This window comes from Ambystoma mexicanum, chromosome 4q (genome assembly GCF_040938575.1).
Source record: "Ambystoma mexicanum isolate Mex_15411 chromosome 4q, UKY_AmexF1_1, whole genome shotgun sequence".
Classification (NCBI taxonomy): domain Eukaryota; kingdom Metazoa; phylum Chordata; class Amphibia; order Caudata; family Ambystomatidae; genus Ambystoma; species Ambystoma mexicanum.
In genome coordinates, this window is record NC_090928.1 from 206,214,723 (window position 1) to 206,228,883 (window position 14,161).

A 14,161-nucleotide genomic window follows, 5' to 3' on the forward strand; every position below is an offset into this window, starting at 1 on the left:
AGCCTCAAGTGAAGCCTGAGAATACAGGCACTTTGCATCATGGTGACATGGTATGACATTAAGAGACATCATGAAAGCAGGAAGACCAAAGAACGGTCCAGATTGTGAGCCGCTCTAGAAGAGCCCTCCGAGGGAGATTTGTTTCTTTTGTGTTATAGAATAGGGCTGTATATTCCAGATTACAGTTTTGTGAACTTTTCTCTTGGCCAAGAATTACAATATTGGGTTAGGGTTCGCTAGGAGGCTAAGGACTTGTTCAGGTAAGGGTTTGGTATTCTCTGTTGGTCATATGTTCGGAGCATTTTATTTTAAACTACTGTGTCCCTCTGTCAGATTTGTCATTGAGGTGAATGTATATATGTAACAACTCACTAGAGATGCTGAGAAAAGGATACAGAATGTCTTTGACACTCCTGGCTAACTGTTCTTGGTACCTGTGTAGAAAACATACCTTCCTAATGATGTACTTCGGTAGCTGATAAAAAATCAAAGCTAAAGGAGTGATTCACTGGAAAGGAAATGAACAAATAATAACAGGAATTAACCATGCTGAGAAAACGAGAAAAACAAATCAATATAGCTCTAGCTATAACAGAACCAGGATGTTTTAAACCCCACAAATAGCAAGACTAACCTGAGCGTAATACTCCAGAAATGAGGGTGGCTAGGATACACTATCTTCTTTCCGCAGGAAGTCAGAGACAGTTCAATTAGTATCCAAAGAAACAAGTAAAACGTAACCAAATGAGTAAGGGAAGGTTAGTAAGGAAGCTGACATGCGAACGGCATGAGGGACGCACTAGAGTCGGGTTGGTGCACGTTGCTGTTCCGGATAGCGTCCAAAGTTACCTGTGCATGTGTCTTTAATGATGAAGGGAAACAAATAATAGACACTCGCTTGGAGATTCCTTAGTGTGTGGAAGACATCGAGAAAACAGAACTCTCTGGATTCACAAATTGCTTGTGTGCCAAAGAAACACCCAAAGTCATAACACGTGTAGCTGGTGGACTGTGCCTACATGTAAATCATATGACCACGGTAAACTAAGCTAATGTGCCCTTTCTGTGGTCTAAAACCTGACAAAAGAGAAGAAAAAAAAACGGCTGGGATTATTACAGGAACAGAAGGCTGTGACTGCAAAAGGTTCGTCTAGCAGACCCAGAAGTATGAAGTGGCCGGTAGTGTAGTTGACTGAAGTCGGGATACCGGAAAGTTAGTAGATTGCAGAGACAATAGTATTCCATGTAGCTGGCCAGGTAGGAACACCGGAAAAGTAGGAAACATGTGGAACAAGACTGTCCTTAAAGCAGGCACTGCTCAGTTATCAAAACAGCACAGGTCTGTGGACGGAGACTGTAAAGCAGAATAGTCAAGGAGGTCCAGGGAGGTCCAGAGACGAAGAGCAGGTATGAAATGAAGTGCAGCACCAACGCACAGAGCTTCGGGATGAAATCCAACCGGAAGCCCTGAACCACCATATTGAAAGGTTTAAGTAACGTAACGGTGTCACCGAAACGCTGTCTCCATGGCAACCTTCCTGCAAGTCGCTGACATGAATAGAATGTTCTGGCTGCTGTTCTCTGAGCATACTGCCTGCACTCACGTGAGGCAGACAACTTAACTTTGGTGTTAGTGGTAGTGGACATGGAGTTTGGGACAGGCGCGGGCATGACACCCTCGAAGGGCAACAACTCTTAAGAGTAGGTTTGAACTTGATTATTTAGAGAAAAGCCATTGAAAGTGTTGGACACACAAGAAATATACTACTTTGTTGACCTGTCCCAGACACTGTTTTCCTTAGGAACTTCCTTATCATTTGTAGAAATTTCCTTTGTTCCTATTGGCATTTGATCTGACCATTCCTTGACATGACATTGAACTAAGGACTCGTTTGCACCACACATTCTTTGTGTTGCATGTATCATTGCTTAGGAGAGCTGCAATATTACTGCACAATTAGCTCCCAACAAAGTGACTAAAACATGGAGAGATCAGGTGAGAAGGATGATTGGAATGAAGAGTTGTATCAAAGAGCAATCTCCACAGATGAGAAACAAACTTTCTTTTCTTACCTGAACAGAGTATTCTCAGAAATATGATCCACGGTTATAATTCTGGAGGTTGTGGGGGGACTGGACTTTGACACTAGAACCATACACAGATAAGTCTGCCAGGCCTCTAGATGGAAACTTAAGGAATAGAGTATTTTTTAACATGTGATGACTAATATGGACTATTGTATCCTTGGAGGCTATCAGAAGCCTGTGAACCTATGTCCTATTGCAGATAAGGAACCAATGTTGGAATTGTCACTAGAAACAGAAAAATCATTCAACAGACTGGAGATAGGAGTGCCTTCTTCAGAAATGTGAAGGGTCTGGGTTGGCTGGGGGCTCCAAAGAAAGGCGAGGTTGATTAACAAAATGCTTAGTGGCAGGTTCAATTAAGGAGAGGTTTTATCTGAATGTCTAGACCCTCTCTCAATAAGAAAGAATGCATGCAAATATGGGATCCCATCTCTGAAGGGAGATATTGATGCATGCAGCATTACGTCGATGATATTATGTTGACTTTGTCCAAACACCCCATCTCCATCAAAGAAATAATGGTAGTGATGCAGACTTTCTCTGCATTCTCGAGATACACAATTAACCAGAGGAAATGCAAGCTCTGCCTCTGAATGTCAGCACACATCATCAAATTGGGTCCTTTTTTGGCTAAATTGCTTCCCAATGCCAAAGTTGTATTGACAAGTGTGTCAATCTGTTACGCTCACCTGGTTCCCACGGGGGCGTCGACCGGAACTGGGCCGCTGTTGTTTCCACCAGCGTGACGTCTAGCGCCGAGATGACTGACTGGACTGGCCCGCTCAGCCTAGTTTGTCTGGCTCGCAAGAATATTCTTCTGCAAAGGAGAAGAGGAATTAACCACCCGTGGAATTGAGTGTCAACCCACCTTCCCCACTCCCGCTGTCTTCCCACAGATCACTCTTAATGTGCCCTCCTTAGTCTCACCTGATGGTTTGGAAGGATGAGCTCTCCATCCTGCGTCGACCGCAGGGGCGCGTTGATGACCAGTTACTTCACTGGCGTAGAGGAATTGGTGAGTTCCAGTATTGACTCTAAAGTCCAATTGTTCATAAGAGTTCAAATGTCTGATCTTCACTCTGTCCGATTCCTTGCAGGTTGCCGATTAATCCACTTGAAGATTTCCAAATGGCAATTGGTAAGATTCAGGTAAGTCTATTGTGGTTTTCCCCTTAGGGGCCGGGGTACGGCGATGAAGCAGAGTTGACTGCGCCGACCCGAGATGAGGTGAGTACCTCCCGTGGTAAATCAGGTAAGTCCTTGGGGGTAACTTGTATAGCCTTAGAGAGTCCCCTTGCTCACCTTGCTGTCTTTGTCTCCTTAGGTGTCGGAGGGCGGCCGCGAGATGGAGAGAGCGTGATGGAATGCTGAAGTACAGCCAAGCAGGTGAGTTCAGCGCGGCGCCGTAGGAATGCGAAGCAATGCTTCAAAGACTTCTGTCTTTCAGCTCCGTGGCGAAATGGATCAGGATTCAGGTAAGGATTAAAGTTAAAACTCCTGTTCTAACCTTTATCCTTCTTTTCTTCTTGTTTCAGGAGTCCCAGGACTGAAGCGGGCGTGGCTGAAGACTGGAGCTGCTGAAAACACGGTGAGCGTTACGCTGCAGCAAGCAGAATAACGCGAAGCGCGTGTGGCTGTCCGGGCGTGGTTTAAATAGCCTTGGAAGAAGATCCAGGTAAGTATTCTTCCACAGCCCCACCCAAGTAACAAAATAGTCCCTCCAGTAAAATAGTCCCTCCTAAGCCTCATTTGGCTTGAGTCTTCATGCAGCATGGTCTGCCTCAGGTGAGTATGCAGCATGGTCTGCTTCAGGTAAGTTATCAATAATGAGCCTGGCGCCCATGGCGCCAGGACTGACTTTATCTTTGAGCCTGGCACCATAGGCGCCAGGACTGCACCCAAACAGCCCCTAACTGGGGCTTTTGGGCATGCTCGAAGTGGCATGATGCCTGCTTCTGGGGCTGTTGGGCCTGGTCTGGTCTTCCGGGGGCAGGCATCATGACACAAACTTACACTTGCCAACATGTATTGCAGGTATGGCTTAAGGTCCACTATAATGTCCCTTCCAATTCTATTCATGCAACAAGGCTATACAGCCAGCCTTCATACATCCAGAGCATGCAACACATTTACACAGGAATGATTATAAAAATACCCACAAATACATACAGTGAAATATACCAATGATTACAAATAACTTTAAAACGTTATTCTGCTAAACACTGATCATGACTCCATCCGCATGTTTACTACAAGCCATGAATGTCCATACTTATAAGGGCCAAAAGAAAAAATAACACATAAATAAAGAGGTAGGAGTGGGATTACAAAGGAGCAGAAATGTGTTCTTTGACTTTGGGATATTCCGGAGGGTGGAGGTCGGTGACAGACCGCTTTGGGGTTGGACAGGGATGTGGGGGATGTAGGGGTATGTGACACATGACAGAAGGGGAGAATTTTTATTTTTTTTTAGCGAACGATTATGCAATATGAACATTGTCTGATGTTCTAGAAATGTTGAATGAAGGTTAAGATATTGTTATTTTTCACCACATGATGCATGTTTGAACAATAATAATCAATTGTTTACAAAAAATAAAAAAGAGAGATGGAGTCCCCATAAGACTAAAATTGACCCCAAACAACAAAATACTTAAAAATAAGTCATACAGAACAAAGTTTACAGTACAAGTAGAAATCATATGCCAATAAAGAAACCACAGATTGATGCCTATTACTCAAGAAATTCTGCATCACTCCGAAATAAATAAGAACCCCTTATAAAACACACCCAATGACCACCCACAGCAACTACAGAGCCAATACGCTTACACCGGAACATACATCAATGATATAACAGATTATTTGCAAAATAATGACAATTACCCAAGCTTATAACACAGGGAGTCTTGATTCTATTAAATACACATAGGCAAGCATTATGCTTAACTTCATTATTTACTATCCTCTAGCAGCTCTTTAAAACTTTCAGAATGTTCATCTTTTCCTTTTTTTTAAACATCAGCAACTAGCTGTAGAAGAAACAACAAACTAAATAAAAGAGAAAGATCTACCATCCCCCATAGTCCTTCCCCTTTCTGTAGTCCTGAGGTCCTCTCTTTGTCCTCCAATCAGGATGCAGTCCTCTATACATATTGGTCCCTCCCTCTTCTTTTGGATGCTGCAAATTGACACTCCTGAAACAAAACAGTCAACTCAAACCAAACAGATCCTCCTCCCAGCCTACCTGAACCAAAGTCTGCTTCCAGGAAGAACAACAACTCCGGCCTTTGCTGATATGCCAGCCTCCCCTCTCTGAACACCCAGATCTGCATTTGCTCAGCCACTTTGCTGGTCATCTCCTGTGACACTAGAGAGATACACAATTAGAGAGAGAAATACGCTACATCGCATATCAAAGTAATACATTACAATCTGTAGTGCGTATTCATTGGGTGGGATAATGCTCATCTTTGGGTCTTTAAAAGGAGCAAGACTCCCTGTGCTGCAAGCTTGAGTAATCTTCATTCAATGTTAAGAACCGAGGTGAGCATTATGCTTCTTCAAAGCTCTCTACAACTGCTGCAGCAATAGCTGATATAGGCTTGAAATAGAAAGTCTTGAACATTGAGTCACTTGACCAATCTGCAAGGATACACCCGCTGCAAAAGCCTTGGAAGTCATGACTCCCATCGCAGAATGTGCTCCAAAAATGGACAAGTCGACCTCTGCTAGGGCCATTAATTCTATCACCCACCCCGATATGGTGGTGGATGCTACCGCATGATAAGGCTTCCTGTGTGCAATTAGCAACTGTGATATGCTGCGTGGCCTTAATTCCGCTGTAGCAGCCTCGTAACTCTTAATGCACTGCGCTACGCATGACTTGCTATTATTTGGGAAATATGCGTAAGAAATTACAGAGAAGTTGGTCTAGGTGCACCGCTCTATGCTGAATGCTATACCCTGTGGGTAGAAGTCCTTCCTGTCAATCTCTAGAGCTCTGACATCTGACATGCGCCTGCAAGAAATCAGACACAGTAGGGTTGGTAGCTTCCCTGATAACTGTCGAATCGAAAGGAGGTTGTTACGCGGCTATTGGTCAAAAAAGCTTGAGGACCGCATTGACGTCCCACAGGGAAGAGCACTTTGGAAAGGGAGGCTTGCTAACCTTCATTCGCTTAATCAGTCTAGCCACCACCGGATGCTCACCCACCAATACGCCGCCAACTAACTTGTGGCCTGCTGAGATGGCTGACCTGTACACTACAACTGTCCTGAATGCTCTTCAATGGCTGGGCCCACTTGCTAAGCAGTTTATTACCTGCACTACAGGGGCAGAAGTGGGAGGGAATCCCCTCTTTCTGCACCATCCTTTCCAGGTTTGCCATGCAGCACCATAGTGGCGGATGGTGCCCAGGACACTCTGATGAGCTATGTAGCCTTCTCTGAAAGCCGTGGCAAACACATATTTCCCTGAAACTCTGCATGTGATCAATGCATGACTCTAGTTGGTGTGCTGCACTGGATGGTTCTGTCAATAGGTCAGTCCTAAGGGGAATCCTCTGTGGGAATCCGAGGAAAGTTCCATCAGAACTGGAAGCCATGCTTGCGACTTCCATTCTGGTGTCACTGTCATGCTTCTGCTCTGTCTCTGCGGACCTTTGCTAGTTCCCTGCACATGCCACTCAGGGGCACTGTGGTGGAAGATGGGAGATGGAAAGTGTCAGGGGATCTCACCACAAACATAACATTGCATCACCAATGTAAACACACATGCACACAGGGAGGCACACAACAATACTACCAGTGCCGAATTATACCCTGCAGAGGCCCCTAGGCAGTCAACATTTCGTGACCCCCCTTGTAAATTATCAGAAATAGCCATTTATGTTGAGGATACCTTGAAGCGTTATTATGTCACATCTCCATATCTGCATGCTAAACATCACAGACCGGGTACACACAGAATTGAGACACAGTCATTATGCTCAAACACATAATAGTAAGCCACATGACACCACTGGAAATAAACAGAGAATAATTCACACCTGAATTTTCAAGCAAAACCTGAAATGGAACAGGGGCATATGCCTGCTTGTGTGTCCCTCTGCTACACAAACTGGTGTCACAGATGGCAAAAGAATGATTCCAAGCCTCAGAAATGGTTCAAGGGTTGTTATTGGTTTGTTAGTCTCTCTCGCTCATCTGCTTCAAATGCACCTCTTCCCAAACCCAGGAATCCCTGACACCAGGTTGGTAGACAGTGAACATTGGCACCTAATGCCTAAGATCTAGCTTATACTTGATATGAGGACCTAAAGGCAGGATACCTTTTCTAGCTAAAACTCCCTCATGGCCTTCCTAAAACTGTCCCTACTCTATCCAGTTGTTAGTGTTCCAAATGGGTATGAGATTGGCCTTACAGACACCCTTTTTGATTCAGTCTTACTTCTAGCATGCTTGCATTCTCCTCTCCCTCTCCTTACCTCTTGCCACACTTCTTCTCCACTCCCTTCGCCTCTACTCTTTTCCTCCTTCTCTTCTATCCCTCTGATGCCCCTTGTTCCTTTTATGCCTCACCTCCACCTTTGATGTTACTCCTCCCTCCTCTACCCTGATACCCCCTCCTCCACACCACTACTCCCTGGCCCACACTACTACTCCAACTCTGCCCACCCCCCTACTCAGACATTCTCCTTCGATTCAGTCCTGAACACTTCACATTCTCTCCTTACATTACTGCACCTAACCACACGCATCACTCTTTTACACACACTTACAAAGCACTACCACTTGCACACACTAACCAATACCTCACCTCCACACTCCGCTGCTCCTTAATTTTTCCTGCTGTTCTCTTGGTCTGCAACTTTCACCTCCTCTAACCTCACGTGAACAACCCACAACTTACTGTTTCCTGCTGTCCTTTCTATGCTCCCCCTTCGCCCTCCAATGGATCAATGGCTCTGGTCAATTTTTAGCTGTCTCGCACCCAGGGGGTGTTAGAAACAGAAAAAAGTTACAAATAGCACATTCAGCTCTGCTCGTTTTATTTGCACGGGTCCACCAAGGAGTTGTGATTAAGCCATGGAAAGCTGAATGACCCAGTTTGTGTTAGGAGGACTTGGTCCTGGCTCCTCCAAGGTAAGTGAGCTTATTTTGAGGTTGTGTGTCTCCCGGTTCCTTCCCTGGCAGTCGAGGAATTTTGCTGCTGGCTGCGAGTGTTCTCCACCAATGAGGCAGATTGTTCTGGCGCTGCCGCATATGCAGTCTATTGCAGTGTCTCTCTCTCTTGGCCTCTGGCAAGACTGCCCACATAGTGAGGGATGCTGGAGAGTTGTTCTCTCCAGGTAGGGTCCCGACATTCCTCTATGTGTTGCGAATAGTGTGGGGTGCAGCAGGGTAGTGTTCCTCCTGTGGCTGATGAACTTTGTTTGTCTCATGCAAGCTGACCCTATAACTAGACCCTAAAACCTTATCTCATGGCACCAATCTGGCAGCCTTCCAACTTACTACAGCACTGGTAGAACTCTACATATTAGGCGATCAGATGCATCATTGAGTAAATCTTTGACATCCTCATGTCCTAATTCACATGCCTGGACCAATCAGGGGTGTACTCCTGTGCAGCCCAGTCTTTGCATGTGACATCTTTGAGGCCTGCTACTCCTTGTACAACTTCACAATATTTAGCAACCTGCACATCGCCACAGTTCCTGACCTAAGGCCACACTCTCCTGTATCTCTATTGCCGGAACATGCCGCAGGGGCATTGCTGTGAGAGCAAGGAACCAACTGGCGAACAGCTATTTCTTCTGAGCATGGCAGGTTTCTGGGTACAGCATGGGCATCTGGCACTTGTCTGTCAATGATGACAGGTTGAATAGTGGGTGCACACAGACTGTCACATAACCCATTCTGAGACAACAATGTGGGATAGACATGTCACCCAAGACCGCGTACCAAGGAATACCAAATCCAGTGCATCCCTGTTAGCATCCGTATCGTACCTGGTGATGCTTCATATAACAAAACTTTCTCACTCAGGCATGGCAGATACGTGGAACATAGGAATATGGGCAAAGGTCCAAACACATTCATGACATGCATCATCAACAGACATGTGAATACATATCAATATGAAGTCTCCTGCATCAAGTGGTGGTTTGACACCAATAGCTGTGAGAAAAAACACAAATAAATTTAGCTCTCTCTCCAAGGCACAGGCCCACATCCCCTCCTTCAATACATATTTTTTCTCACAGATATATTAAGGGAATGCATACATTTATCGATGCCAAATGAAGGCAAGGGCCGATCTGCATTCTGGACACTGAAAGACAGGGTGTATGAGAAAATAGACAAAACGTGTTGCAATACACAGCGCTATTCCACATTAACATGTGTTCTTTCAAGGGGAATGGCCAGATGCCTCTTGTGGCGGTCATACATTAGTTGTAACCTCATGCCATGTGCAGCGCATGCTATTTACTTCAGTTCTGGTTCTTAACGTTGCCATGGAATGATTGGGCTATTAATATGTAATGTCAGACACTGTTGAACTTTTACTGAGACCTGAGGTGTACCGTCATTCAACCCCACCACTTCAATTCACATTCTCCTCCTTCGTACAAGGTCTGTTATCAACCTCACAGCCAGATGAGGAGCTAGAGGGCAAGGGGACCGGTGTACACCCATGAGGCGTGACCCAAGGTATCCTGGACTGGAGCACATTCCTCAGAGGGACAGAATCAGCATTACATGTCTGATATACAAAAGATGCATCTTTCAAGTGCATGTTGCACATCTTGCCCCAATGGTCATTCTCTCCATGCCAGCCCTATCTTTCTGATGGCTTCAACAGTTGCCGAGCCCATGTCCCCGAAGACATTCACAGTGTCCCTGTCCATCTCCCCTACAGACTTTGAACAGTGTTACAATGCCAAAGAAAACTTAGTTGTAAACCTATGCAGACCACTCTGGAGAGACACCAGCAATAGTAGAAAAGACTCAAGACCACGTAGATCGCCATCGCTATGTTTTGTGCCCAGCTTCAACATCATGCTCGAGGTGTCAATAGTGGCACTGTAACATGCTCCTGCTCCATTTTCATATTGGCTAATTTTCAGAAACAGTTAGAAGAGACACAAGTGGCACAGAGTTCAACTGAAATGCTCACTCATGAAGTAGAAAATGTGGGTGTCCATGGGTCAGTCTTTTTTTTCAGATTTCATGGACCATGATTTGGACTATCACATTGACATCTTCAGTCAGCTTTATGGAGTCCATTGCAAAATTGGATCACCTCACAGGTGTACATACTAAACATCAATCCAGACACAATTATGTACATGTCTACTGAGTCAAAACAGTGCCCATGGCAAACCAGAATAGCTGACACCGCCAATCACTTGCCATATGTCTGTCTGACCTGTCCAGTCCTTGATCCCTATCTTCACGCACTGCTCAAAGCATAGGGATAGAATATTGCCCCCTACAGTCTGGAACTCTCTCCTGTCCCTCTGTACTGGAACTTGGTCAGACACAGAGCACCTTAGTGGACACACCCATTCAGCCAAGGCTAATACAACATCAGAAGATGCTGTTAGATTATGACACAGTTCTGTCGCAAGCCTAATCAGCTTATGTGCATGATGTAACTAACCCACATTCCTTCAAAACACTAATTTGTTGGCCCTGATGAAGGCGTGTAATTGTTTTACATCACATCAAAACATTCATGCTTCGACCAGTAAATACGACTAGTCAGAGTGATGACCAGTCCGTGTGACCAATCTGGTTTGTTGAACATCATAATTGTTACAGAAAATGGACTGTAAAATGATCTCACACATTTGATTTTGTTTGCATGGCTTTTGCTCTATGTCTCTGGTAAAAATGTTAGAAACATTTCTTATAATTGATTTTGATTTACTTATGTTTTTTAGAATACATGCATGACTTCTATGTTTCATTTATACGTCTCATTGATTGACATTCAGTATTGACTTGTCTTAAATTAGGATGTAAATTGGTTACCATAGGCAAATTCAGAGTATATTAAAGTAGAATACTTGCGCAATTGGGCACTCTCATGAAAATCACTACCACGTGGATATGAGTTCAGTTATTGTTTTACGATATGTGGAAGAAAAATGACTAAACATTACTATTGGTATTAGTACAGTATTTTGGGGACGGTGTGGCATTCATTAACAAACCAATGAGTATTTTCACGAAAGATTTGTTTAAAATGGTTCTTCTTTAGGAGGGAGTTGGAGGGCTCAGCAAATCAGACACATGTGGCACATTGGTTAGTATAAACACCTATAAGAGGATACATTATATACAAGACTCTTCTTTACACAAATACATCTTACTATGTTGCGGATAGTAATGGCAGCACAAAATACACAGCTCCTTGACATCGTATAGCCTACTTGTAAGTTAGGATGTTGCATAAACTTTGCTAATTACTGTGCAATGTCTTGTTGGAAGGCATCATAACTGTACAAGAGGAATCTAAGGGACACATATGGGTTGCTGTATCCGTGCATCTGGTGCTCAGGCGACTATATTGTGGTTGTGAATGCATTTGCATGCTGATCAATGGTATATTTTGAGTTTGAGTGGCACTTTGTTTTGTGTCATTGACATTTGCAGTCATTGCAGCATTGTGGTGGGCCTGGGGCCAGTGCAATGACGACAACACCAGTGGAAGCGGGAGACCTGCAACCTCCCATCAGTACAGAGAGGCTGGAAGATGGGCTGTTGCAAAGCCCAGAGCAGGGAGACGAGGAACGGAAGAAGACCTGTGCGAGTGACAAACCCTGAAATGCCGCCCATGATGATTGGAAGTACCGGGGTGGAATGGAGAAAGGGGAGGCCTCCGGGGAAACATACCTTAAGTGAAGGAAGTTGTGAAAACTACGATCCTGGTGTTGACACATTGAAAAAACATAAGTGCATATATCACGAGAGGAGTTATTAAGCATGAGGCTTTGAGAAAGCGGAAAGAATATCCTATGAAGGATGGAAGAAGTTACTAAAGTTAACTGTTGAAGAGAGGGGGAATCCTTTAATGAGAGACTTTGTTAAGTACTATGAGTCAAGATTAACTGTTGCACCAAAGGCCCAGAGAAATGCCTAGAAGAAAGACTCCAGGATTGGTGGTGCCTTACCCATGATAAGGATGTAGCAAACCCCAGAAGTGTCGAGTGTAAACGAGTGAAATATTCAAAGTAATAGGAAGGACTGTAAGAGATTATGGGCCTCATTACGAGTCTGGAGGTGACCCTGCCGGTGCTATCGGTGGGTTTCTGCAGACTCAGGACATTTTACCAGCACCTAGCTTGCCAGTGCCACCAGGACATTACAAGTACCGTCGGACAGGCAAGCTAGGTGCCGGTAAATGTTGTTACCCATTCCCTTGAAATGGTTTCACTGAAGCACCAGTAGCGTTGCGAATGGTGCCAGTGGTTCCGTGATCAGTCTGCCTACCATGACTGCTGCACCCGGCAGGGTCAGACCTATCAGGCGCAGCAGCCCCGACAGGCAAACTTGTAATTTCCGGTCTGGAAACAAGGGTGCTGGTAAGCTTACCGACAGCCTTGTTTCCAGACCGGCAATGTCATAATGAGGCCCAACATCAACAAAGGATTTTAATAAAGTGGACTTTGTAGATCCAGTCAGAACAGATTCTGCATTAGTGGATATAAGATCAAACATTGTTAATGACTCATTTATTAGAGAGTCAGCCTCTTTACGGCTCTTGGGTTACTAAATTTCCGCATTTGCTATGAAACCTCAATTTCCAAGCCTGATTTGCATATGGTCTTTCCTCTTTTGTGATGGCTTGACAGGCGAAGAATGATGGTCTGGAAGGTTGCCCACATCAATGCCAGAGGTTAACATTAATTCTAAATGTTCAAGCCATCACCTCTTTTGTTTTGCTGTAGTTACCCTGAGTGGGATAGGTATTCCCAGATGTGGGTCCTGTGCCTGCTGGTCCTAAAGACCCAAGCTTCTCCTCACTGTTGAGGCCCAACAAGGCCAAAACATGTTTGGGGATGCTTGTGGACTGGTGTAGAAAAGATGTGCCCAAGCAGTTTGGGCTGGACTGCCCCTTTTGGGTTGGGACCAAGCCTGATTTGCATATGGTCTTTTCCCTTTTGCAATGGCTTGGCAGGCGAAGAACAATGATCTGGAAGGTTGTCCAGAGCAATGTCAGAGGTTAAGATTAATTTTAAACTTTCCAGCCATTACCTCTTTTGTTTAGTTGTAGTCACCCCGAGTGTTATGGGTATGCCCAGACATGGATCCCGTGCCTGCTGCCCCTAGAGATCCAAGCTACTCCTCACTGATGAGGCCCAATGAGGGCCAAAACATGTTTGGGGAATTCTTGCGGCCTTGTGCAGAAGGGATGTGATCAAGCAGTTCGGGCTGGACTGCCCTTTTGGGGTGGGACAAAGCCTGATTTGCATAGGGTCTTTCCCCTTTTGTAATGGCTTGGCAGGTGAAGAACGATGGTCTGGAATGTTGTCCAGGCAATGCCAGAGGTTAAGATAAATTCTAAACCTTCCAGTCATCACCTCTTTTGTTTTACTCTTGTGGTAATACCAAGTTTTTCTCCATTGGAGCTGTGGGCGAAGTTATAAATGAATTTGCCATCATCTTATTGCGAGAATCTTGGCTTACCTATTGTCCAGTTTTAGATGCTTACCACATGGTTTTTCAGTCATCAGAGCAAAGGTTCCGGGGGCGTCCTTCAGGAGTTCCCTAGATTCTTGTTGAAACTTCCATAGCAATTAGACTTTTTCAATCCTACAACATAATGAAAGGATTGTTAGCGGCTCAGGTTTTGATTTCTGGACAGAGGCGCAGACTGTTGCTCCTTAACAAATACTGGCATCAATTACTGTGTGGTGTTGACCAAGTTCTGGACTTGTTGGTTGTTTTCATAAGTGACTGGTTGACTATGATTGACCAGAGTTAAGTTCTACTGGGAGGTTTTTTAAATTCCACTGGATCCCCCAATAGATGCTCCAGAAGCAAACTATGGTTTAAAGAA